The sequence below is a fragment of the Papio anubis genome, chromosome 12, assembly GCF_008728515.1.
Source record: "Papio anubis isolate 15944 chromosome 12, Panubis1.0, whole genome shotgun sequence".
NCBI classification, from domain to species: Eukaryota; Metazoa; Chordata; class Mammalia; order Primates; family Cercopithecidae; genus Papio; species Papio anubis.
The window spans coordinates 90,099,306-90,124,819 of NC_044987.1; the positions used below are offsets into that span (position 1 = coordinate 90,099,306).

At 38.8% G+C, this 25,514-nt stretch overlaps 2 long non-coding RNA genes across 2 annotated transcripts in view; one reads left to right on the plus strand and one right to left on the minus strand.

Annotated features, from left to right (window-relative positions):
* The window catches only part of LOC108581933, a 24,928-nt gene extending 17,828 nt beyond the window's left edge, over window positions 1-7,100 (minus strand). The window contains exons 1-2 of the long non-coding RNA XR_001894856.3: window positions 5,896-7,100; window positions 492-670 (exon numbers count right to left, since the gene is read on the minus strand). This is a non-coding gene — a long non-coding RNA (uncharacterized LOC108581933). The remainder of the gene's footprint in view (window positions 1-491; window positions 671-5,895) is intronic.
* LOC110741207 lies at window positions 4,957-23,555 on the plus strand. The gene is made up of 4 exons (XR_002517041.2): window positions 4,957-5,293; window positions 21,119-21,181; window positions 22,324-22,405; window positions 22,518-23,555. It is a non-coding gene; the product is annotated as an uncharacterized LOC110741207 (long non-coding RNA).
* Window positions 23,556-25,514: the final 1,959 nt, after the last annotated feature.

A 25,514-nucleotide genomic window follows, 5' to 3' on the forward strand; every position in this document is an offset into this window, starting at 1 on the left:
GGAGTTGTCATGTGACCACGCTCACCTAAATTTCATTTATTCTACTATTCCCAGCTTCCCATGGACCAAAGACTAGGCCAAATGGCTAGTTCTACCCAATGTATAATGAGTAGAAGTGATGTGTGTCACTTTTGGGCAATGGCAATTGAAAGCTGATGTGCTTCCCCCATCTACTCTTTATTTATTGTGACAATCTTAGAGGTCAGGTATTCCAGGATGTATGACTTAAAATGGAAGATGGCTGCTGTTTCTGAACCAAACTCAGTCTCTTTACCCACATGCAACAGAAAGTCCAACACCAAAACACCAGGTTTTTGTAGAAAGGCTTGTTGTGGATTGACTGGCAAGGAGACAGGAGGCAACACCCAAATCTGTCCCCCTGAGCTGGCTGGGTAGTGGGGCAGGTTTTTTAGGTAGAGGGTAATGAGACATGGTCTGATTGGATCCTGCAATGAAGTGATGCTGGGAGGTGTGATCTGACTGGATCTTACCAGAGGGTGATGCCAGGGCTCAATCTGATTGGATCATGGATCACGCCAGCATGTGGTGTTCACGTCTTAACTCAAACCCTGTTCCTTGGTCCAAGTACCTAGGTTCCGCCCATGGCTGTGCACTTCACTCATCTGGGTATGCTCAGGTTACATAACTTGCAACGTGGGTTCCATGGCAACTGAAAAACAAGTCACCATTTTATTACACAAAATTGAACCAGATTAGGCTGGTTCTGCAGGTACACTGCCTCATGTGTGCAAATATTTTACATGATACTCCTCTAATGGGAAGCACCACTGAGCTTTAGGCTTTATCTATCAGAGCAGAAGAATCAGACCTAATCTGATGAGTGAAACACGTGAGATACACCTTCTTTGCTGTTCCTCCTGGTTATTGAAAAGGTAAAGCAGCAAACTTTAATTAACATGGTCAGCTGTGGGTAAACAGAGTCAGCTTTCTGCATCCAGAGTGCCAAGGACTCAAGTCTGCAGGCCTCCTATGTCCATCCATACTTGAAGTTGTGACTGCTTCCCTTGATGGATTCCTCTCTTTACTTTCAATAGGACTAATTTTTCACAGATGAAGAAATGAGGCCCTGTGAGCTAAAATGACTTGCCCAAGTTTATGTAGGTAGTGGATTAGTGGGTGAGCTAGATCCAGACTCCTGACTCCTAACCCAGGAATTCTTCCCTCTCCCTGTTGTTCCCTTTCCCTGCCTCCCGCCTCCCTCCATATTGATGATGGGGTAGCAATGGGAGTTCCAGCCACAGATTTGCTTCCCTTGATAGTATGGAATAACCAGCAAGGTAACCACAGTGCACACACTCTAAATTACAAGACCATTAGTCTTAGGAATTATCTTTAAATCTGAAAGTTCTGCTTCCTAAGAAGGCCTCCTTGTTTTTAATCCTACCCTAAACTAGTCATTGAGTTTAGCAAGCAAAGATCGTCATTGTAGCATCAGACATGACTTTCTCTCCTCCTTGATTGATTGATTAATTAGTTATGTGTACTTGGGTCCAGCAGGGAGCCCAGTGACAGCTGTGACATGAAAATTACCAGAAAGTTACAAAAATATGGAGCAGTGTTGACTTGCTAAAATGTAGAATCAGGGATTGATTAGAAACAGACACGTATAACGATCACATCTTGAAATTACCTGTCACTACTGAGGCCTTGAGAAGAATCCTTTTGGTTAGGATGAATTATTTTAGCTCCTATCTAATCACCTGCAAAGAAACTAGTGAACATTCTCTATTCTTATTTCAACTCGTTTTTATGGTCTGGAATCCTAGAGTTTAGAACAACAACTGTAGAGACAAAATGATTTTTGAAAAACTCAAAACCCAGTCCCATCATTTCTTGCTTAAAAATCCTCCAATGGTGTCCCATTGCTCTTAGAAATAAGACAAACTGCTGAACATGGTCTTTAAGTCCCCATCCTGTTAGCCTTCAGCTTCCTCTCAGCCTCATCATGTATTCCCTTTCCTGCCCTCTGGCCACACTGATCCCTTCAGTTCTCACCACAGCCCACACTCACCACAGGGCCTTGGCACATGCTCTTTCCCCTTTCTGAAATTCTCTCCCTTATCAACTCGTTCTTATTCTTTAGGTTTTATCTCATGTCACCGTATTGAGAGTGCCTTCCCTTATCTCCTGATAGATCATATGTCTCTATTAAAGACTCTTTTGGTATCATGTGCCTCCCTTCATGGCACTGTCACACCTATAATTTTACCACGTGTGTGTTTGTGTGTGTGTGTAAGTATGTTTACATTCATTCAGAGAATTAAATTTTTCCCCCTAATTAGAAAGTTAAGTTCCACAAGGACTGTGCCTTGCCTCTGTTCTCTGCTTTCAATATTTTCCCCAGCAGTGTGTTCCCCTGGCACAGAGCAGGCCCTCAATTTATATTTGATGAATAAGTAAATGAATAGTTAATTGACTCAAAACTATCGCCTGGTATAAATTTAGTAGAAATCACAACCAGGCATTTTTCTTGAACACTTTGAACAAAGACAGTGTATAAGTAGACAAGAATCTTAAAAGAATCCAAAGCTTAGTGTGATTTCTAAGCAGCAGATTTCCTGATGCACAAATAAAACAGTAACTAAAAATTCCGTCCTTCAGATTTCACCAGTGTGATTCTTACATGGTTTAGCAAACCTGAAGCATTCATAATTCAGAAGAATCTGAAAGTTGTCTGGTACCTTGCATGCTCAATAAAAGGATCACTTTTATGCTCAACAATTTCTTCTGACTGCAATACTGCTATGAGCAAAAGGACACATATATTAATAATGTTCAGTTGCATCAGTCAGGGTCCCAACAGGAAGCACTTGGCTCTCTCAAAAGGTATTAACTAGAGAACATTTAATGAAGAGACAATTTAGAGAGACATGGGCAGGCTTCAGGGAACCAATAAAGCATGGTGAAGCACCCAGGAATTAGCAACAATTGGGAGCTGTTACGGTCCCAAGGCCTGGAAAAGCAAGAGAAAGGAATGGTGTTAGAGAAATCTTATGAAAATGGGTGCTCTAGAGAGGGGCTGCCTATCAGGAACTGTTGCCATTCCAACTGTAGCCACAGAAGAATGCAGCCACTACCCGATCCCTAAAAGGAGCAGCAAAGACAGGGAGGAATAAATTCTGGAACATCTGTTTCTTCCTGCCCTACAATCTACTGGCAAACCCAACTAGAAGCCAGAGGTGAGGAAGGTGGGGAATGCAGTCTAGAGAGGTCAGTTTCTGTGGGCCCCGAGCAAGGCAGAGAAGTATGAGGATGGATTTATGAAGGGATGAGGAGGGCAAAGAGAAAATGGCCAGCATGCCTTTTATTTATAGAGCACTTACTGTGTGCCACTGTTTCAAATTCTACATGTATTAATTCAAGCAGTCTTCACTGTAACCTCATGGGGTAAGTGCCAATATTTTTCCCCTATTATAGAGGAGGAAACTGAAACATAAAGAGGTTAACTAACTTGCCCAAAGCCACACAGCTTGTTAGTTGGTGGTGAAACTAAAATTTAAACCCAGGCATTCCGACGCCAGAGCCATTCACTTCACCAGCATGTGAGACTTCAGAAGAAGAATTCTAATTTGAGGGTGAAGATTTAAGGCTGTGCTTGTGCCAGGAACAAATCACCAGTGCAGGGGGCCTGGAAGAAACAGACTCAAACTTTTTCTCAGTACTAGAATAAATATTTTAGACTTTTTGGGGTGGGGGAGGAAACAACACAATTTATTATTATACATCAGGATTTTTTTCTTCAATAAGTTGATGTTTCGGGTTACTAACTACTAACTGCAGTGGCCATACTCAAATATATGAACAATAATTAGGCAGGATGATGAAGGATGTAGTTGAAGCTTAACTCAGAAAGAAAAATATCTGCAAGTGTGTCAGCAACATCTAGCCAAACATTCATATTAGGGATGGAGTTAAAGAATTTTAAGTAGTAGGAAATAACACATCCAAGGTTTGTAAGTCTCATATTCATCCCTTTGGTCCCACGACTTCGATACTTTATCTAGAAGTGAGTAACACTGCTAATATCTGATGTAAGTTTGAGAGTTGAAAGTCTGAAAACAAAATAACATCAATCATATCTTGTTGTTATATTAAATAATTTACTGTTTTTAATTCTTTTTGCTGTAATTCTAGAAAATACAGATACACAAAAGGAAAAAAATAAAAACCAACTACAAGTGTGCCACTTAGGAAAAAAATAACTGTGTGGTTGGAATGTCATCCTAGTCTTTTTTCTGTTTGTGTCTCTGTGTATTTACAAAGTTGAGATCATATTGAACGTATTGTTTTCAATTGTATTTTACCTACAGTGAAATGAAATTTGCATGCCATTTTTCCTCAGGATATTACCAATAATGAGGTTTTCTTTTATAGAGATAGACCACATTTTATCTACTCAACCCTCTACTGCTGGACATTTAGACTGCTTTCAGTTTTTATGGTAAACAGCACGCTCACAAGCAAACATTTGTATATATACTTGTAGAGAATATAACCATGAAGTTATAGTTACTTTTTCTATTTGAACATTCCAGACACCACTTACCAAAAGACAGGGATTTTCCTTAATATTTGGATGTCTTACATAGTTAGATTTGGAGGATGACAGGCCTGAGATAATTTAATGAAATTGGCTGGGCTCACCGATATACCCCAGAAGCTTTAATATATGCTCTAAAATCTGGTTAAAAATATCAATTTCTTTCTTAGTTAACTGGTTAATACTGGATAATTTTCTTAAAGACCCTAAAATTTTGTTTTAAAAAAGCTCAGGTCAGAATCATCTTTCTGCTAGAAAACAAACAAACAAACAAAAAAACTACACACGGCAGACTGAGCATTTTTAGTTAAGGAAGTGTGGCTAATGAAAGCAGACCTCTTCATTTCATTTGCCACACAATGCAGTAGCTAGCTGTATTAGGTTGCCAAAAAAAAAAAAAAAAAAAAAAAAAAGGCTCATAGACCTGTAAGTCTATAAAAAGAATGTATCACGTACTGTGGTGGCTTCTATCTGAAGTCCTGAAGGCATTTTTAGATGCTTGAGCAGTTCAGTCATAAGATGAAAGGACTTTGATCTTTCCTGCTAACTTAGCATGAAAATAAATTTAAAAACTTGGCCCTTTATGATAATAGTATTAATTCTAAGCAAATGCACCAGCAAAATTCAGAGACACCCCAGCATTCTAAATTGTCAAGTAAAATATATGGGTGGCGGCGCGAGGGGGAAGAGATCTAATTTCTCAATCAAAGGGAGAGACATCCAATTATCAAGGTAAAGGATACTTTGCCGTTTGGTATAAACGCTGAGAAAAGGTGTCCCTCCCAGATCTCAGTACAGGTTTTCTGTTTGTGGAACAGGGCTCAAGCTGTCTGTATGCTACTAATTACTACATTTTATTCCATTTCCTCATTTCAAAGACTCCTTGTCAAAGTCTTTTAGAAAAGTTTTGCTTGGCTAGCCACTATTTAAGATACAAAATGAGGAACGTGTCTTCCTCCAAGAAAAGTAAAATAATAACCTACTGTGTGCTAGCTTTTGTATGAATCGTGTCCTTAAGCCTATCAGGACAAAAGGAGAAAGAATTGTCTGAGAATCCCAGAGCTAAAAACACATTTGCCTGGTCACACAGCTGGAAAGTGGCAGGGTTACGTTTTTAATAAAGTCTATCTGACCCTAAAACTAATGATATTTTGAATACAATAGGCATACCACATAGTAACATATGTAGGTGTACACCCTATTGTAATATACTATTGTCGCAGACATTTGAGTTTTGTTTGGCTGTCTCTCATTCGATCATACTCCTCCCCAACTTCCTTTTGGGTGGAAGTCCTCTTTGAATGTCGGTTTAATGGTAAGGCAGTTCTTATTACCTCCCACTAGAGAAGTCTAGGAGATCATATTCTTTTTCAGCCCCCCGGGACACCTGGGAAACAGTGACCAAGGTGCCATTGTGATTCTTATTCTCAGAACTTTGGTTCTTTGGTGACTCAGTCAGAGGGAATGTTCAGAGGTTGTGTGCATCACAGCAGTAGGTGTGGCTTGGGGACCAGACATTTCCTTCGATAAGACATAGTTTCCTCTCCAGCCGCCAGAGTCATTTCATGATGGTGTATTTTCTATGCTAGGTCCTCCAGCCTCCCATTGATTCTGTGACTTGCTCTTCCTTCCAATAAACCCTTTTTTGCTAAGTAGCCAGCGTTGGTTTCTAAGGTTTCCAACCAAGAGTCTCAAGAGATATGAGTTTTTTTAGACTCAGTAACAGGCCAGAAAATAACCAAGAACCTTTACATGGCACTGAAATCTATAACATAGTTTCAAGGGACCCTCTGCAAATTATTTCTGGGATATTAACAGCAATATATCCATTCAGATCAATAAGAAGTAGACAAATTATTAGGGCCAAGTATGGTGTTAGTGATTACCTTCACACTTTAACCCATCATATTAGGGCTGTCCCCCTTGACCACTTAGAATTTTACAACTTTAAGGAACCCCGGTGATCATCTAGACTAACACCCTCATTTCCCTTTTATGAGGCCACTCCCTCATCAGCCATAAGAAGGATATCACATTCTCTTTACCCTTTGGACTTCAATATTCACAGTGTCGTTTCCAAGGCTTCCATTGTCCCTTTTGAACATTAGCCCAAAGTTATTAAGCTTAATGCACAGTTGCTTAATGCATAGAGAATGACAAAAAGGTCACAGAGGGAAATCTATGCTTCTCATTTATTTTGTTTTGTGAGACTTTACTTTCAAGTGGCCTTTCCTGCTAAGTCTGAGGAATTTTATTTAAAAATAATAATGAAAGGAGGGGAGGAATATGTCATCAAGAAAAAAAAGCTGAAATAAAATCTGCAAATCATTTAAATGATTTAGAATGGCAAAAGATAACTAACTGAAAAACAGAGAAAACAGCAACAGTTCATAATTCTACCTGGCAGCCTAAGGCAGCCTGAAATATGGGTCTGACAAGCTGTCACAGAGGCTGATACTCTTGGGAATGCCTTATTAGGAGTTTACTATGAAATGATTATATGCTCCAGTTAAACAGTCTGCATGTGTCCGCAGACTGCGATGGCGGGCACACACTCAGGAGCCAGGCATGCTGGGAACGGGAGAGCCAAAGTTTCTGTTGGCAACAGCGAAAGCGCTGGGACTGACCAGGAGAGGCTGGCTGAGATTTGGCAGCTGGTACTCATAAAAGCAGTTGTACAGCTTGAAACACAGTGTCCAAAGGATATTGTAAGCTTAGAAGCAGCGAGGGAACTGTTTGAGGGAGGCCAGAGTTGAAACTTTCAGGAAGTTGTAACTGCCAGGGAAGACAGAATTCTTCCCTGGATCTTGAGATTGTAGAGCAGGTAGAAAGATTCCACTCTCAGGCTGAGGGTCTAAGAAGGAGTTAGCAGGCTATCAGGGACCCAGACAGTCAGATGAGATCCAAGTCAGAGTTTTTGTCCTAGAGACAGATGGGTGCTAAGGACTGTAGGCCACTGGATTCAAACTCCATCTTGGCCACTGATTAGGTGACTGGCTTTGGTACTACTTAATCCTTTTGAACATGAGTGTCCTCATCTGTAAAGTGGTAATAACAGCAGTACTTACCTCATAGGGTTGTTATGAGGATTAAATGAAAGAAGCATTTAAGATACTGAGCTCATAGTGTTTAAGAAATGTTAGCCATTATATTAGTGGGGAAGACTATGGAAAGGGGTATAATTGCAGGTCCTTAAGTCTATAGTCTTGGAGGAGGAAACATTATAACTCAGAGGCTTTAAAGACTTCTTGTGTTATCCCTGCTATGACAGCTAATGAGCTTGATTGACCATATAATCTGATTCTAACGCCTCAGGCTATATATACTTCCTGCTCTACTTCTAATTAACCCAGACACCGGGAAAAACCTGAGGCTGCTTCTCAGGTCTGTCAGGGAAAGCAGGAGACAGACGAGTCAAAAGCAGACCCCAAGTCAGGGCTCTATGTTGTGCCACTATCATTTTTGTCTTTGGAGATAAAGGTAGCTTTGATCTGATTGTTTCAAATAGATAATCACACAAATACCTCACCTGCCACAATTATTTCTAACTTTTTATTTTTGCATTATAATTCATATCTAATTTTAATACATGATCATGTTAGACACATAAATGTCATCTTCCCCACCAATGTGATACTGGTGGGCAATGGGTTAACATTTCTCATCTGATTTGTTGACTGAGCTAGGTGAACTTGATCAGTTAATTTGTTAGAAGAGCTGAAATATAGTCAGGAACACTCTCTTGGCTTAGAGTTTGCATTTGTTTTTTCTTTTATCTTTTCCCCAGTCATAAATCTTGAATGGGAAAAAAAGTGAAAAGGGAATGAGGGAAAGAAAAAAAAAAACGTATCATGCAGAGGGATGTCTCACTGCCCACACATCCATCCTCTGAGCTGGGCAGCAGAGATTACAAATCAATCATACTGTGCAAATCAAAAGTCTCTCACAGATTCCACAAAGGAAACCATTTCAGAAACGTATTCTTAGAGTTCTGTTTTCCCCAAACACCGTCAGTCCAGCATGAATGGGCTCTACTCAGAGTAACATGGCATTCTGGTTTGGGAATCAATGAGACATGGAAAGTATGGCAATTTCCATTTATGGTGCTAGATGAAAATGATGGAGCCGGGAGTCAGAATCCTGTAGAATCCTTAGTCTACCTGACTTGCTGTCACTCTGAGCCTCAGCAGCATGATACATAAAGTGAAAGAGTCAGCATGGACAGCAAATGGTCTCTGAATCCTTTCAGGCTATTATTTCACCTGATTTGTATATTATTTTATCTGATTTTTCTGTTTCCCATTTAAAGTAGGTGTGTCCTTTTAATTAAGGTCTAAACAGTATATAGTTGGATTTAATTCTGTTTAGTATGACCATTTTGATTTTTAAGTTGTAGTATTTAAAACACATATGATTCTTGGGTCTATCTTTATTTATTGACTGTTTGTCTCACTTGTTATTTTCTTTCTCCTCTTCTTTCTTTACTTCTTTTGGGTAAACCCAATGTTTGCAGTCTATATGTTGAAGCAGGCTAGTTATACTTTAGTTAGGTGGAATCTTGTTAGTTATACATTCTTTCAGTAACATACAGCCTTGATTTATATAAAAATGAATATTTTTAGCCATTCACAGATAATACAAGGACTTTCGAATACTTTACCTCCATTTACTCACTTTGGGCTTTTCTGTTATTGTTATTATGTATTTTAATTCTGTGCATCTTAAGCCCCCCAAAGGCATACTTATTGTTTTGTATGTTCAATACTCATTTATATTTATCTAACTATTTAACATTTACTTAATTCTTCATTACTTCTTGTATTTTCATGGCTCTTTCTAGGATCATTTTCCACCTGTCCATTGGTGTTTCTTTCAGTCTCCTAATGATGAGTTCACTCAGTTTTTTTCTGTTCAAAAACATTATTATTTGACCTTCAGTTTTTAAAAATAGTTTTACCAAATATAAAATTGCGTTAACATTTTTCTTTTAGTTTTGTTTTAGAAAAACATCTTTAAAGATGTTTTTCCATTGTCTTCTGACTTCCATCATTCCTGTCGAGAAGGCAACTGTAAATTTTAATGTTTCTATTTTAAAGGCAATACATTAAAAAACCTCTGACTGCTTTTTGTTTTCTTATTTGTTTTCTTTCAGAAACGTTATTATTCTGAGCTTAGGTGAGGAGATTTTTTTTGCTTTGGTTTGGTTTATATTTTTGTTTCTTTGTTTGCTTGGTTGGGTTTTTGGCCTGTGTACTCTATTGAAGTTCATAGGGATTCTTGTGGCTGATATATTTGTCAGTCTTGGGAAACTTTTACTATTATCCTTTCAAATTTTTTTTTATATTTTATTTTTCTCTGAGCTCTTCACTATGTCCCATATGTCTCTATGATCTTTCCTATTCTGTATCATTTTAGCTCTCTGTGCTTTGGCCTGGATATTTTCTACCAATTTATATTCCAATTTAGTAACCAACTTTTCTGCTATGTCTGATCTGCTGGTAAACCCATCTATTGAGTCTTAATTTCAAGTTCCAGCTATTATGGCTTAATTCTATAACTTCTATTTTGTTTTCAAAATAAATGCCAGGTATCTAGTGAAATTCTCCATATTAATTCCTGTTTTCTTGAATGTATTAAGTCCAATTACATTAAAGTCTATCCCTAATAACACTAAGAAATGTGTCATCTGCAGGTCTGTTTCTGTTGTCATTTTTTTCTCTTGGTTCTGTTTCTTGACATACCTGGATATACTTTTTTACTAATAGCCAGATATTGCTAATAATAAGTATTAGAGGCACTTAATAATGCTATCTTATCCTACAGAGAGTTGATGTTATCCTTCGGTAAGCAAATAGAATGGTAGCAGGCTCCTTTAAGCCAAATGGGCACTGAGCTAATTCAAAGATGGATTGCAGTTTTCCAAAATTCTGTATCTGATTTGTCCATGCTCCTCAGTGTTTTTCAATCAATAATCTGATGTATCTAGTAGGGCCCCTCCCTAAAGTGTGTCCCAAGTACTCAAGTGTCACTTTTTTTTGTCTTCCTAGAACCAAGAGAAAGTAGAAAAATTTGCTTTATTATATGATTCTTATTCTCCTTTTCTGTAGATTCAGCAAATTTCTTAAGGGAAAACAGGCAGAGAGCTGGGCTTACTTCTTTCATCTAATGAGAATCTTGCCACCACCTTCCCCACCCATCAACAAATTCTGGCTATCGTGGTAGTTCCAAACTCTAATTTTTGGCTCTATAGCCCTGTGAGATTGCCAGATTTTCCACTGACTTCTCTGCCTTTTAACGGAAGCTATATGTTCTGGCCCTCTGAGTGAATTCTTGGCTCCCCATTCAAAAATCAACAAATGCCTTGAAGTAAAAAGTGGTTATAAAATCTCTCTGTGATTTCCTTATCACTGGCATCTTAGCATTTCGAGTATTACTTACATCAGCAGTTTTTTGATGGGGTCCTCTTCTTCTTTAAAAAAATTAATCTGATTTTTATGATCATTCTCAGAAAGTGTATTAGTGTGTTACTGTGGTGGTAACACATGGCTGTAAATCCTTTTTGATCCTACTCCTTTTGAGAGGTGAGATCTTTGACCCCTATCCTTAAGTTTGGGCAGACTTAGAACTACTTCAACTCATGGATTACAGCAGAATTCATAAATGGCCATTCAACATCTGCTTTATGCTGTTGGAACACTTGCTCTTAAAGCCATGAAACATCATCTTAAAAGTCTACTTGGAGACTGCCATACTGAATTGACCACAGAGGTGGTCTTGTGAACAGTCCAATCTGAGCCTGTTCTTTAGAGATCCCTTCCAAATTCCATATATACAAGAGAAGAAGCATCATGGAAGTCAATCCTTCAGCCTCAGCTCTTCTTGCTCTCTAGCTGTTTGAGCGATCCTAGCTGAGGCTCAAGGAGACATCAAGGAGTAGAGAAGAGCCTTTTCCACTGTGTCTTTTCTGAATTCCTGATGCGCAGAGTTTATGGGCATTATAAAATGATTGCTTTTTTATGTCACTAAGATTTGGGGTGATTTGTGATACAACAGAAAAATGAAATAGCCCTAGATATTCCAACAGAGCCAGACACAGAAGTCACATATAATTTACTTGATTTTTTTTCATTATAAGAGAAATTATAAACCAAACTTGGAGAAAAGAATGGAACAAGATTGGGATTGTAAATAGATGCAGAAAATATTTCATAGTCATGTCTGGTTTAACCTGAGAAATTAGAAAAAAATTGATTTTTTTTCTTTTTGCATGCCATCCTCTTTGATGTACTAATTTTCCCACTGCTTCCATCTCAGATTAGCACTTCATCAAGACTTATACTCTTTGTGGATCACACAGGTCTCTAACTTCCCCTCCCTTCATTCCACTATATGGTCTAGTGAAATTATACCACCTTTGCTCCCATTGCTTCAGAACTGTACTCTCTGCTTGCCAACTGTTAAACCAACCATGTTAGAGGAATCTATGAATCATGGAAACTTCAGTTGAAATAAATATGATCTAGTCTAACTGCCAACCCTAAGCAGATATTCCCATCCCTGAGAGGTTGTTACCTAGCTCATGCCAAGTAATATATTTCTTTTAGCAAATTTGAATTAGGGAATTTCAAGAAAATGAAAGCCAAATAGCAAAGGATGTCACAAGAGTGATTCAGTGATATCTACCATAAAAAAGGTGTTGGAAAATAAAGAGGAATAAAATACAGTCATTGGCCTCAGGAGCATAACAGTTTATCAGGAAATAAACATACCACTAACTATCCTATAATGTTATATGAGATTAAAATGCACCAAGAACAATGCATTGAAAAGAAGGAAATTATTCTAGTTAAGTATATGGGGATATTCTGGAAAGTCCCACAGACGAAATGACATCTCAGCTGTGCTTTTTCCTCAGTTGATGTAGTTTCCAGGTTCTTCCGCATTCTGATTGCCACCCTTCATCTGGACACTATCTAGTTTTTCAGTCTCTTTGGAAACATAATTCCCCTAATATTATTTAAATAGTCTACAGGTCAAGGGATGGTCACACCCCTTGACCTGAATGTGATACCTCTGTTTGTGAAACCTGAGATTTCATCAGCATTTTTATCAGCAGGGTCATATTATTGGGTCCATATACAGCTTAACGTGTATTAAAATCTCCAGAATTGTTTCCACATGAAGTATTTTGAAATCAGGTTTTTATGCTGTTCATATTTTGAATCTGCATTCTCAAGACTTTATATTAATTCTTCATTTGAATCCAGTGTTTCAGCCTCTAGAGACTTTTGTTGGTGAAGGAGGAGACAGGATGGGAAGGTCTGATCTCAGATTCTAACAAATGAACTAGGTTTTCTAGGTCTGTGTCAGCTACAGATTTAATGAGCAAACCTTGTGCGTCTTTCTCCAAGGTGGTGATTAAAAATGTTGACCAAGACAGAATCATGTAATCCGGGCTTAGACAATCTTATATTAATGCATTTCTCCTATTAAGTGACTTATTTGCATTTTAACAGTGGCCTTCTGGAGAACAGATACCTTTACCCAAATAAATGATGAAGATGATAGGAATATTAGGCATCATGGAAGTCCACTTTGGGAGATCACTATTAGATGTGGGGTCCTTCTATGCTTCCCAAATCAGACTATCTGGGATGCCTTCTATTTATTCTATTTTGAGGCCTCTCCTTCATTCTTAAACTTTCCTGCACACTGGAATCACCTGGAGTGGTTTTAAATATACAAATACCTGGGCCCCACTGCCAGAGTGGGGCCACCTACATTTTGGGAGTTTGTGAAGCTACCCAGGTGATTCTAATGTTCAGTCAAAGTAGAAAGCCACTGCTTTTGTAGAAAGTCATCAACCGCAGAAGAAAGAGCACAAGGTTAGAGGTCAAAGTGAGATAGACCCCCAGCTCTTCATGTAATAGTTTTGTGATTTGGACAAATTGCTTAATCTCTGAGCTTCTGCTTTCTTATCTGAAAATTAGGGCTAATAATGATCTACAATGTGAGGTTTGGGGAGGAGTTTAAAAGAGATCATGTACATTATCTCTCTGTTCATAGCAGGCAAATAGTGACTGTCATCCCTTTCCTCTGTTTTTCCAAAAGTCCGCTAAGTTGATCTATAGAACAAGGTCAGCAATAGCTGAAGGGCAGATTTGACACACGAGCTCTCATCTCTGGTGTTCCTTCCAGGATCAGATAACCTCACCTTTGGTGACCTGTGGCTGAACTTTTCTGCCTCACAGAATGATTTACACATCATTTAAATGCACAAATGTAGCTTAGCTGGGAAATAAAACATGTATTTGACTTTAAATTGCCAAATAGAAAAGAAATGTTTCATTTTCCAAGTGCGGCTACAGAAGAATGTGCAACTGCTCAAGTTTCATCAATAAGCCTTTCAAATGTTTTCCTGTATTCTCAGTTTCGCATGTTAGACAACTTCTCATTAATATAGGACTTTTTTGAGGTGGAACTCAGCAAGAAAAATAAATACTAGATAATTTTTTTAGCTATTCTTTTTGGAAAATCCTAACTATAATACTAGCTAGGTAAAATGAAAGTTTTTAGCATCTGAACTATTAAATGATCGTTTAAAAAAACTTCTTAATTGGAATGAGGTACAGTACATGTAATAAAAATTCATGTGTTGTTTTCCAAATGTGAAAATATATACCAAGAAGTCAGAGTACAGCATTGAAATATCACTAAAATTTTAATGTCATACAAGACTATTGTTCCATTTTCATTCTGCTTCCGGCCCAAAGATGCAACAGTAATTTTTAAAATAATGTGAACAAACAAGTTTGAGTTTATCTTATCTCATCTTCTTTCCAGTCTTCTCTCCATGCTTCCCATCTCATTTATTCTAAAACATTTATTGAGATGCTAGTGTTCATTAGGCATTATGAATATCAAGACAAATGAGGTAAGTGATCCCAGACTTTGAGGAACTCATAATCTAGTGTAAAAAATAATTTAAACCCAACATAATTAATGACAACTGAATAAGGTGTGTGGTCTAGTTAGTAGTATTGTACCAAAGTGAATTTTCTAGTTTTGATTTTTTATCACAGTCATGTAAGATGTCAACATTAGAGGAAGCTGAAAGAAGGGTACACGATACTATTTATGTAACTTTTGGTGTAATTGTAATTGTTTAAAAGTAATAAAGTTTTAAAAAATGTAATACAGTAGATTTTTTTTTTTTTTTTTTTTTTTTTGAGATGGAGTCTGGCTCTGTCGCCCAGGCTGGAGTGCAGTGGCGGGTTCTCGGCTCACTGCAAGCTCCGCCTCCCAAGTTCACGCCATTCTCCTGCCTCAGCCTCCCAAGCAACTGGGACTACAGGAGCCCACCACCACGCCCAGCTAATTTTTTTTTTTTGTATTTTTAGTAGAGATGGGGTTTCTCCACGTTGGTCAGGCTGGTCTCAATCTCCTGACCTCAGGTGATCCACCTGCCTTGGCCTCCCGAAGTGCTGGGATTACAGGCGTGAGCCACCGTGCCCGGCCCTAATAGAGTAGATTTTTGAATAATGTCCTATTAATGTAGGACAGATGTTTTAAGAAAACTGAATAAAGAGACATGGTCCTGTTTGAGGGAATTAAGGAGGGCTTTGCAGAGGAAATGGCATAAAATCTGGTTCTGAAGAGGCAATTCAAAATGTCCGCGGTGTTTTAGTTGTCTGTGACTTCTGTAACAAGTTTCTACAATCTTGATGGCTTAAAATAATACAAATTTATTCAGTTACAGTTCTGGAGGCCAGAGGTTCAAACACTAGTTTTACTGGGCTTGAGTCAAGGCATCAGTAGGACTGGTTCTTTCTGGATGTTCTAGGGGAGAAACAGTTTCCTTGCCTTTTCCAGCTTCTGGAGGCTTTCCACATTCCTCAGCTTGTGACCCCTTCTTCCAATCACTCCAGCCTCTTGTTTCCATTATCACATTTCCTACCTCTTCTTTTGTAGTCAAATCTCCCTCTGCCTCCTTCTTATAAAGACTCCTGTGATTACATTTAGGGCCCACCTGGATCATCTAGGATGTTTTCTCCTTCTTAAGATCCTTAACTCGGCTGGGCGCGGTGGCTCACGCCTATAATCCCAGCACTTTGGGAGGCCGAGGCAGGTGGATCACCTGAGGTCAGGAGATTGAGACCAGCCTGACCAACGTGGAGGAAACCCCATCTCTACTAAAAATACAAAATTAGCCAGGCGTAGTGGCGCATGCCTGTAATCCCAGGTGCTTGGGAGGCTGAGGCAGGAGAATCACTTGAACCTGGGAGGCAGAGGTTGTGATGAGCCAAGATTATGCCATTGCACTCCAGCCTGGGCAACAACAGCAAAACTCTGTCTCAAAAAAAAAAAAAAAAAGAAAGAAAGAAAAAACCCTTAACTTATTCACAACTGCAAAGTCCCTTTTGCTATCTAAGTTAACACTCACAGGTTCTGATAATCAGGACCTGGATATCTTGGGGGGGTGCCTATTTAGTCTAATATATCTGCAAGGGCAGTATTCCCTGAGGTTTCCAGTTGTGAAAAACAACTTGCATAATTGAGGGATGGTGAATCATTGGTCATATCTGGGTTACTGGGAAGGGAAGTAATGGGATATACAATACAGTTAGCAAGAACAATATATCACAGACTGGATGGATTAAACAGCAGAGGTTTATTTCTCACAGTTCTGGAGTCTAGAAGTCCAAGATCAAGCTGTTTGCAGGTTTGTTTCTCCACAAGCCTTGCTCCTGGGCTTGCATTTTTCTGTCTTCTCTCCATGTCTTCGCATGGCTCTTTCTTGGTACATGCACATCCCTGGCGTCTTTGCCTTCTTATATGGACACCAGTCATATCAGATGAGGGCCCACCCATATGACTTCAGTCAACCCTATCTCAGCAGTCACATTCTGAGATCCCAGGGGTTAGAATTTCCAACATACATATTTGAAGGGGACACAATTCAGTCCCTAATAATTGGGATTAAGTTTTGAGTAACTTTGTGACCTGGCTAGTGGCCTTGATCTTGAAAGTTATAGTAAGCCAAAGGAGGCTTTTAAGGACTGGAGCTACAAAATAAAATTGTTTGTTAGTTTTTTATATCAATAACTGAAAATAGAAACAAAGAAGTAGTAACTTGCAGCAAGGAGAACAGGTAGAAGCCCAGTACAGTACCCAGGCAGGACATATAAAAGGAAAGGTGAGGCCAAGCATGGTGGCTCACGCCTATAATCCCAGCACTTTGAGAGGCCAAGGTAGGTGGATCTCTTGAGATCAGGAGTTCGAGACCAGCCTGGCCAACATGGTGAAATTCCGTCTGTACTAAAAATACAAAAATTAGCCGGGCATGGTGGCGGGTGCCTGTAATCCCAGCTACTGGGAGGCTGAGGCACAAGAGTCACTTAAACCCGGGAGATGGAGGTTGCAGTGAGCTGAGATCGCGCCATTGTACTCCAGCCTGGGCAACAGAGTGAGATTCCATCCCTTAAAAAAAAAAAAGAAAGAATAAAGAAGAAAAGGAAGGTGATGTTTACATGATCCTAAGACAAGGGTAATAGATATAGCAGAATTTTGCCTGTTTTCTCCCACCACAAACTCATGGAATCTTGAATAAAATATTATAACAAACTACTCTTTTTGCCACATAGCTGAATTTAAAACAAATGCCCAGATGCCAGAACTGAAGCAGGAAATCAGAGCCGAAATGATGAGAAGGGACTGCTGGCACCGTGTGGATATCAGACCAGATATTGGACCTGTGGTCTGGGAGTGGGTATTTTAAAGCCACGTGAGGGATAGAACCACACCTATGGGCCCAAGGACCTCAAAGATCCGCCCAGCCTATAAAAAGGGGACTCAAAAAACTCTGACCTCTTATTCAGGTCACAAGGAAGCCTGCTGACTGTCCCAAAAGGTAGATGGGGTGGGGATGGAGGTGGTGCACAGTAATCTTTAAGAAGTGAAATCACTATCTTTACTTGAAAATACCTTTTTAAAATCTAAATTTGAGTCAAGGAAACCTCAAACTGAGGGGTTAACTCAAAAATTGCTCTAGGACTGTCTATATCCCTATACCGCTATACCAAAAGGATTAAGAAATGGAAATAAAGAGAGAAGAAATAAGAAAATTGGATGACCAAGTAACATCTGAATAATAGGAGAGTAAGAAGAGAGAATGGAGGAAAATCTATCCTCAAAGAAATAAATCAAGACATTTTCCCCAATCCAAAGAGCATGAGTTTCCAGACTGAAGGAGTCCACCCCGTGCCCAGAATAATAAATTTCAAACACTAGAGACCAAAATAAATTTTTTTTTGCAAGTTTTCAGAAAGAAAACAACAGAACCCATACATATAACCAGAATGGGTTTAAAGAGAGAGTATGTGTGTGTGTGTGTGTATATATACACACATGTGTGTCGAAGAGAATCCTCATTTTCCAAAATTCAAAGTCAATAAATAATGCCTAAAACAGTGAAGTTAAGAAGTGGCCATGTATGCGTATTGCTTAGAAATGTAGAGTAAAATACCAAAAGCGAAGCAAACAAACTCATCGGAAAGTATGGAAAGGGTTTGCACTGGGATCTGGAATTGAGGATTAGTTTTATTTTTCTTCACTGCTATTTCTAGACCCTAGTGCCTTCCTTCACCCTTAAAACCCCTGGCCCCTTTGAAGCAGATGACATTAAATGACCATTTGTTCTCTCCTCTTTTGCAATCGTTTGTCACCCGGTCACTTCTCTCAACCTCTGAAGTGTTAGCACTGGCTCACTGTCTTTCCCTGCACTGTTCTCCTGCCATTATTCCTGAGAATCTCGATGTTCACACCCTGCCCATTATTACCCTGACATCATTGCTTCCTACACACTTTAAGTCTGTACCTCCCTCCCCCACCTTTCATGGTCTGACCCTAGGACTTTCCAAAAGTCTTAATGCCAAATACCTCACACTCTAAACTTCAAAATCTTAATGAATAAATACTCGCTTTCATGTTCCAAATTACCTCCATGAAAGAGCTGTTTAAATTTGTTTTTCTTTTCCTGACCTCTGCCCACTTTTTGGGGTGAATTGGAATCTCACTCTGTCACCCAGGCTGGAGTACAGTGGCATAATCATAGCTCACTGCAGCCTTGAACTCCCAGGCAGTCCTCACATCTCAGTGCCCCAAGTAGTTGGAACTACAGGCATGTACCATGACACCTGGCTAAGAGTTCTTATTTTTATTTTTAGAGATGTGGGTGGTCTCATGATGTTGCCCAGGTTGGTCTTGAACTCCTGGCCTCAAGCAAAACTCCTACCTCAGCCTCCTGAGTCGATGGGATTACAGATGTGAGCCACCACACCTAGCCGTTTCATCACTCTTTTGAACCCATTGCAATACCTCTTGTCAAAGTTCATCTTTCTAAACTCTCAAGTACTCTGGCCTTCTTCATTAAACATCTCAGAGACATTATTCTTCCAGGCTTCTAGACTTCATTTGGTGTCTTAGTCAGCTTGGGCTGCCAAAACAAACACCAACAACTGGGTGCTTACACAACAGAAATTTATTTTCTCACAGTTCTGAAGACTGGGAAGTCCAAGATCAAAGTGCTGGCCAATTCTTTTTCTGGTGAGGACTTTCTTCCTGGTGTAGAGATGACTGCATTTTTACTGTGTCCTCTCTTGATCTTTCCTCAGTGCATGTATGTGGAGTGAGAGAGCTCTTTCTTTTCCTTCTCTTCTAAAGCCACCTTCTAAAGTACTGTTGAAGTAAGACCCTCACCTTTATGATCTCACTTATTCCAAATTACCTCCTAAAAGCCCTATCTCCAAATGCAGTCACACTGGGGATGAAGGCATCAGCACATGAATTTGTTGTGGGAGACTCAACTCAGTTCATGTAACTTGACTTCCAGGATACCACACTTTCTTTATTCTTTCTCAGTATTGGAGTTTCTGCTCACACATCACCCCCTCAAAGAGGATTTCTCTGACCACACCATTTACAGTGTCTTTCTTTGTGTGATGTCACTCTTGTTTTCTGATTTTTAGTAGAGCATTGGGTTTAGAAACTTGGATTTTGGAGCAGACTGCTTTGGTTTAAAATCAGACTCCATCATTTACAAACTTTGTGACCCTGACCAAGATAGTTAACTACCAGTGCCTTGGTGTCCTCATCTGTAAAGTGGGGATCATGATAATACACTCATCTAAGTTAAATAAGTTAAAATATGCAAAAAGCTAAGAATGTTGTCTGGTACAATTTAAGTTCTCAATAAATGTTAGCTATTACTTTTTGATTCATATTTGTCTATTTTCCTCATTAGAAAAAAATAAAAAAATCCCAGAAGACAAGAACTTTCTGCCTTGCTGAAATACATGGTATCCCCAGTGCCTAGGCCAATGCCTGATGTTCCACATATATTTGTTAAAAGAACAAAGGTATAAATGAGTGCTTTCTTGGAAGGATTTTAAAAAGTGTGGTTTACAGTGTCAAATGCTTCAGACAGCTTGGCAGATAAGGACATAAGCTGTTTGTCAATCAAAAGGTCATTGGTGATTTGAACAGTAGTAATAGCCATAATTTACTGAGCCACCTTGCTAAGTGTGCTAATCTACACAATGGCCCTTCAAGGAAGCCATTATTATCGCCATTTTATAGATGGAGAGCATATCTGCAGCTCTATGGGACAGAAGTAAGACTGAAAAGGATTGAGAGATGAACGGGAATTAAAGATATACAATCAACTCTATTATAACCAGCAGCTTGTTTAAATATATTAACCTATAGGAGAAGAAATAAATTCAACTGGCCAGAGACATAATTTGTCAACCAACGTTATCAAAGAAACCAAGCATGAGTGAGTCAAGGGGAGTGGAGTGAGAAAATATAACATAAACGAACGTTCTCAACTTTATACATATTTTTTCTCCTGGGTCATTTTAAATGCTACCTTGGTAATGATCTTCATTTAATTTATTCTTCAGATCCTCTGTGCTTGAAAATACAGAGATGATATGTTAAAAAAAAAAAGTCACCATCTTTGTAGTATTACTGAATAAGAAAGATCTTTTTACAAATTAAACTGCTGAAGAGATTTCAACTGAGTTTGGAATCCAGATCAACTCAATCTCTGGCAGAATGTTTTCAGGAAAAAAAACCAACCCTGGAACATTTGTGAATTACAGTTCTGTACCTCTGCAAAGATTTTTATGTTCTTCCATTGGTGGGTGAGGGGGCAGGGGGAAATTTTCTGGGTAGGCTTACAAAAACAAGCTTTTTAAGAGCTTCTGATGATTCTGAGCTACATTTGTGGACTGCGGTTTGGGTGTTTACATCACTGTTTCTTGGATAATTAAAGAGGTAGGTGTCTGTTTCAGAGAATCTACTCTTTTCTACCTTGCTTTATTTGGGTGGTGTGACCTTGACTCTCCTGTATATTCATCCTGCCTGTCACTTTTCGGAACTGAGTAAGGCAGCACCAGCAACATAAAGATGTAATAGTCATTTTGGATACAGAATATTTAGAAATTTTGTCTTTTATTTTAAATGAGAGGCTCAAATATCATTGTTTATTTTCAGGGCAGCAAAGGACCATGAGCAAGTCTCCAATGGTGAAGATCAACCCCGGTCATGTAAAAATAAGTACGTATTCATCAATGTGTACATTTCTTTATCTGTGTTAGTTTTCCGAAGCTATGCCCCTCCTCAGCCCAGTCTCCCTCCTTCTATTTTTTATTAGCTCTTCGTAGTTCTTTTTTCTTACTCCTTAGTCTTAGCTCTTTTGCTGTCGATAAAGATGCCCAGTAGGGATTGGCAGGGGCCAATGAGTGGTTAGAAAATGTGATTTGCCAAAATGAGAATGATAATTTCATTATGCATATCTCACTTGGAGTATTGAAAATTAAAGCTGAAAAATAAAGCTAATCCCCAGTCTTTTCTTTCTTTTTTTTTTTTTTAAAGCTTCCATATTGCTGGGGTGACCTTTTCTGTTCTGTCCTGTGCTAACATCACCATATGAATTTTAAGTTCTCCCCTGCCCCTGTGGCTGTGTTAGGTTGATGGTTAAGCCAGGACTCTGCCCTGAAGCGCTGCACTGTTCTCAGCTCCAGGCAGCAAAGGGTTAACAGAGTCTCCAGTGCCTACCGAGTTGTAAAAGGAACTGCTGAAGCTGATCAATGACCACTGTTAAGACCTGGAAACCAATTATAAACCTGAAATTTGTGATGAACAAAGCCCTGAAACACTGGGATGAAAACTACTGAATTAGTCCAGTTCATTAAAATCATTAATAGTCATGAAATGAAAACCACCAGAGTCCAAAAAGGCTTAATGCTCTATCCATATTAATTAGATGGGAGCAAATCTGAACTGAAAAGCAGCACATGCTTTGTAGAATTAGCAATTGGTCTCTACAGACTACACAGATCTCTATTAAAATTCAGTTTAATTAAAATTGATCACGTTAAGAAACTGATGTGGTTAATTAACTGAATTCCTGGACTTCTTTTCATACGTTTCACAGACGCCTTGTACACTGTGTTTGTGGGTGACACTTCATGTTGCACAGAGCAAATCCGATTGCAAAGGTTAACTCTCTGTGTTCCTGGAGAGGATACAGACCACGGAGGAGGGGTGTGTGGGGGAGAGGCAGAAGAAACCCGGCTTTATGGAGAGTCAAACCCCAACAGGCTAAACTCGAGGAAACTCCTTTAGAAAATTTGTCCCATTCATGGTGGATAAATGAATGTGTATCTATCAGTGACAAAGAGGTTCTCTCTCCCAAGCTGCCACCTCTGGAGGAACTGAGTAATGTTGCCAAAGAATAAGAGTCACTCTAACGTCAAAAGGAGGACAACAGGCAGTTGGGTAAGCATGGCTAATTCTGTACCAGGATTGCTGAAGGCATCTTAGTTTTATTGCCTACACACCTCCTTGTTCTGTTTGGCTCAGAAGTCATTTTGTGTTTTTTCCACTGCAGAATGGGATACTGACATTTCAAGATTTCACCAAGGCCTAAAATAACAGCAATAGTCCCTCTGCCTTGAGGCTGCTCTGCTGCTCCTGGCCAGGTCTACTCCCCTTCCCAAGTCCACTAAGCATATTGCTGCTAACACAGCCTTCCCAAGACTGCAGCTTATGGTGTCACCGACCTGCTCAGGACTCTGTAATGACTATGCACTGTGTACAGGACAAATTTTTAACTCCATAGATTTAAATCCAGAGCTCTTCATCATCTAGCCCAACATACTTTTCCTTCCTTTGCCTCTTAGCTCCCTATGAGATGTACTTCTTTCTTTCAGCCACACTGGCCAATTTACAAACTTTGAGTCCCTTATTTGCTTTCCAGCCTGCACTCCTTTTTCCTCTTAGAAATTTATTTCAATCCAGCCCATTCTTAAGAATTCCACTGGAATTCCATCACCATAAAGTACTTCTGTCATCAACCCTCACAAAAGATCTCCCCTTCCCCTGCCCTCTGGTAGCTAGTATGATCTCAACTGTCAATCGGCTCTTGTTCCCCGAAATCTGAAATAATTACTCACATGTACACATTAGTTCCTAAACATTTTAAGTTCTTATCAGGCAGAGGGCATATCTTATATTTCACTGAATCTGAACACGCCCCAGAAACAATGGGTGCTCCATAAATGTTGTTTGCAATGAGGGAATAACATATCCTTTGATAGTTGCTGGCAATTTTTTTCAGCGAGGGAGGTTTGAGCTTTGTCTTATGATGAACTGGCAAAAGAACTTGAATGTGACATGCTAATAACAATAATAATGGTAGATGATATTTATTAAACTCATATGTCAAACATTGTGCTGAAGACCTGTGTTTTACAAGGAAATCACCCTTTCCTTCTGTTTGTTGCCAGAGTTGCAAGTGGCTCTCAGCATTTTCTTTATCTTTTGCATCTAGGATTGTGTCTTCCATCTCGTTTCTAATTCTTTTATATTTTTGTTCCTTTTTTTTCTAACATAATTTGGCTTTCTGATTTTTTGTTTTTGTTGTTGTTGTTGCTTGTTCTTGTTTTTCAGGTATTTTCAAAGAACCAGCTTTGAATATACACATTCTTTGTTTTTATCTTCATTGACTCAAATTTAGCTTTTATTTTAAAAATTTCATTTGCTGTTTCTTGTCTGTCTTTCTTTCTTTTCTTTCTTTCTCTCTCTCTCTCTCTTTCTTTCTTTCTTTCCTTCTTTCTTTCTTTCCTTCTGTCTGTCTGTCTGTCTGTCTAGACAGTCTTGCTCTGTCACCCAGCTGGAGTGCAGTGGTGCAAGCTCGGCTCACTGCAACCTCCACCTCCTGGGTTCAAGTGATTCTCCTGCCTCAGCCTTCTGAGTAGGTGGGACTACAGGCGCCTGCCACCACATCGGGCTAATTTTTTGTATTTTTAGTAGAGACGGGGTTTGTTGGCCAGGATGGTCTTGATGTCCTGACCTCGTGATCCACTCACCTAGGCCTCCCAAAGTCCTGGGATTACAGGCATGAGCCACCGCGCCTGGCCGTTGTTTGCTTTTTTTCCTATTGCCTCAATAAGTTAAAAGTTCCTTAATAAGTGTTTAATTCCATTTTCCCCCTTTTCCCTTCTTTGGTCTTTCTTTCTTAATAATAAAGGCATTAAGAACATACATTTTATCGTAAACACAATTTTTATTGTGATGCTTAGATTTTTGATGAAGTATTTTTATTTTCACTTATTTCTATAAATCATTTATAATTTCAGATTTGATTTCTTTTTTTGACCTAAGGTCTTTTATAAATTATTATTAGAGACTATTTTAAAAATTGCTTATTCCTAACTTCATTATATTTTGATTAGAGAGCATGCCCTACATGGTTACTTTGGTCAAGTATGTAATTAATTCTTATAAATATTCCACAGACATGTACACAATGTATTTTTCTATTTAAAAGTTATAGAATTATATTCTTCAATTATTTTATGTATATCCTTATTTTTTGGTCTAATTCAACTGTCCAGTTCTGAAATAGTCATATTAAAGAGTACCACTATATTGTATTTTTATTAAACTCTACTTATATATCTGTGCATTTTTGCTTTCTGTTCAGCTGCTATGTATTTTGATACAAAAAGGTGTGCAACAATTATATCTTATTCTTCTTAGAACTTTTTAATCCAAATTCATTATCTGATTTTAATATTATCACTCTTTTTTTCTTATTGTTTGGCTTTGCCTGCTATCTCTTTGCCCATTCATTCACTTGTAAATTTCTTTTCATTTTTGGGGGTCATATTTTTCTTCAAAATATATTTGTATGTAGGCTTTTTTAAAGAAAATGTATGCTGTTTCTTGTATAAAAGATTTTTTGAAAACATACACTATATCTTGTTATAAAACATATTTGAGGCAATTTACAAACTATATGGACTCTCAAAAAAATAAAATAAGATAGCTGGAAAAATAAGTGCTGGTGGAAATTTAAAAAAAAGTTCTGTCGGGCACGGTGGCTCATGCCTGTAATCCCAGCACTTTGGGAGGCCAAGGCGGGTGGATCATCTGAGGTCAGGAGTTCAAGACCAGCCTGGCCAACATGGTGAAACCCCATCTTTACTAAAAATACAAAAATTAGCCCAGCATGGTGGCAGGCGCCTGTAGTCCCAGCTACTCAGGAAGCTGAGGCAGGAGAACTACTTGAACTCGGGAGGTGGAGGTTGCAGTGAGCTGAGATCGTGCCACTGCACTCCAGCCTGGGTGACAGAGCAAGACTGTGTCTCAAAAAAAAAAAAAAAGAAAGAAAGAAAGTTCCAAGCCAAAATGTTTGCTCAACTCTAAAATGCAAATTTTATGGCACACATTTTGTATTTATTTTTATTAATTAATATTTCCTTTTTTCAAATTTTACTGTCCTTTGTATTTCAGTCATTGCAAAACTAAAAACAAGATTAATGACTGACTGACTGTATCCATATGCCTCTCTTGTTCTTTGTTTCTGCTGATTTGATCAAGC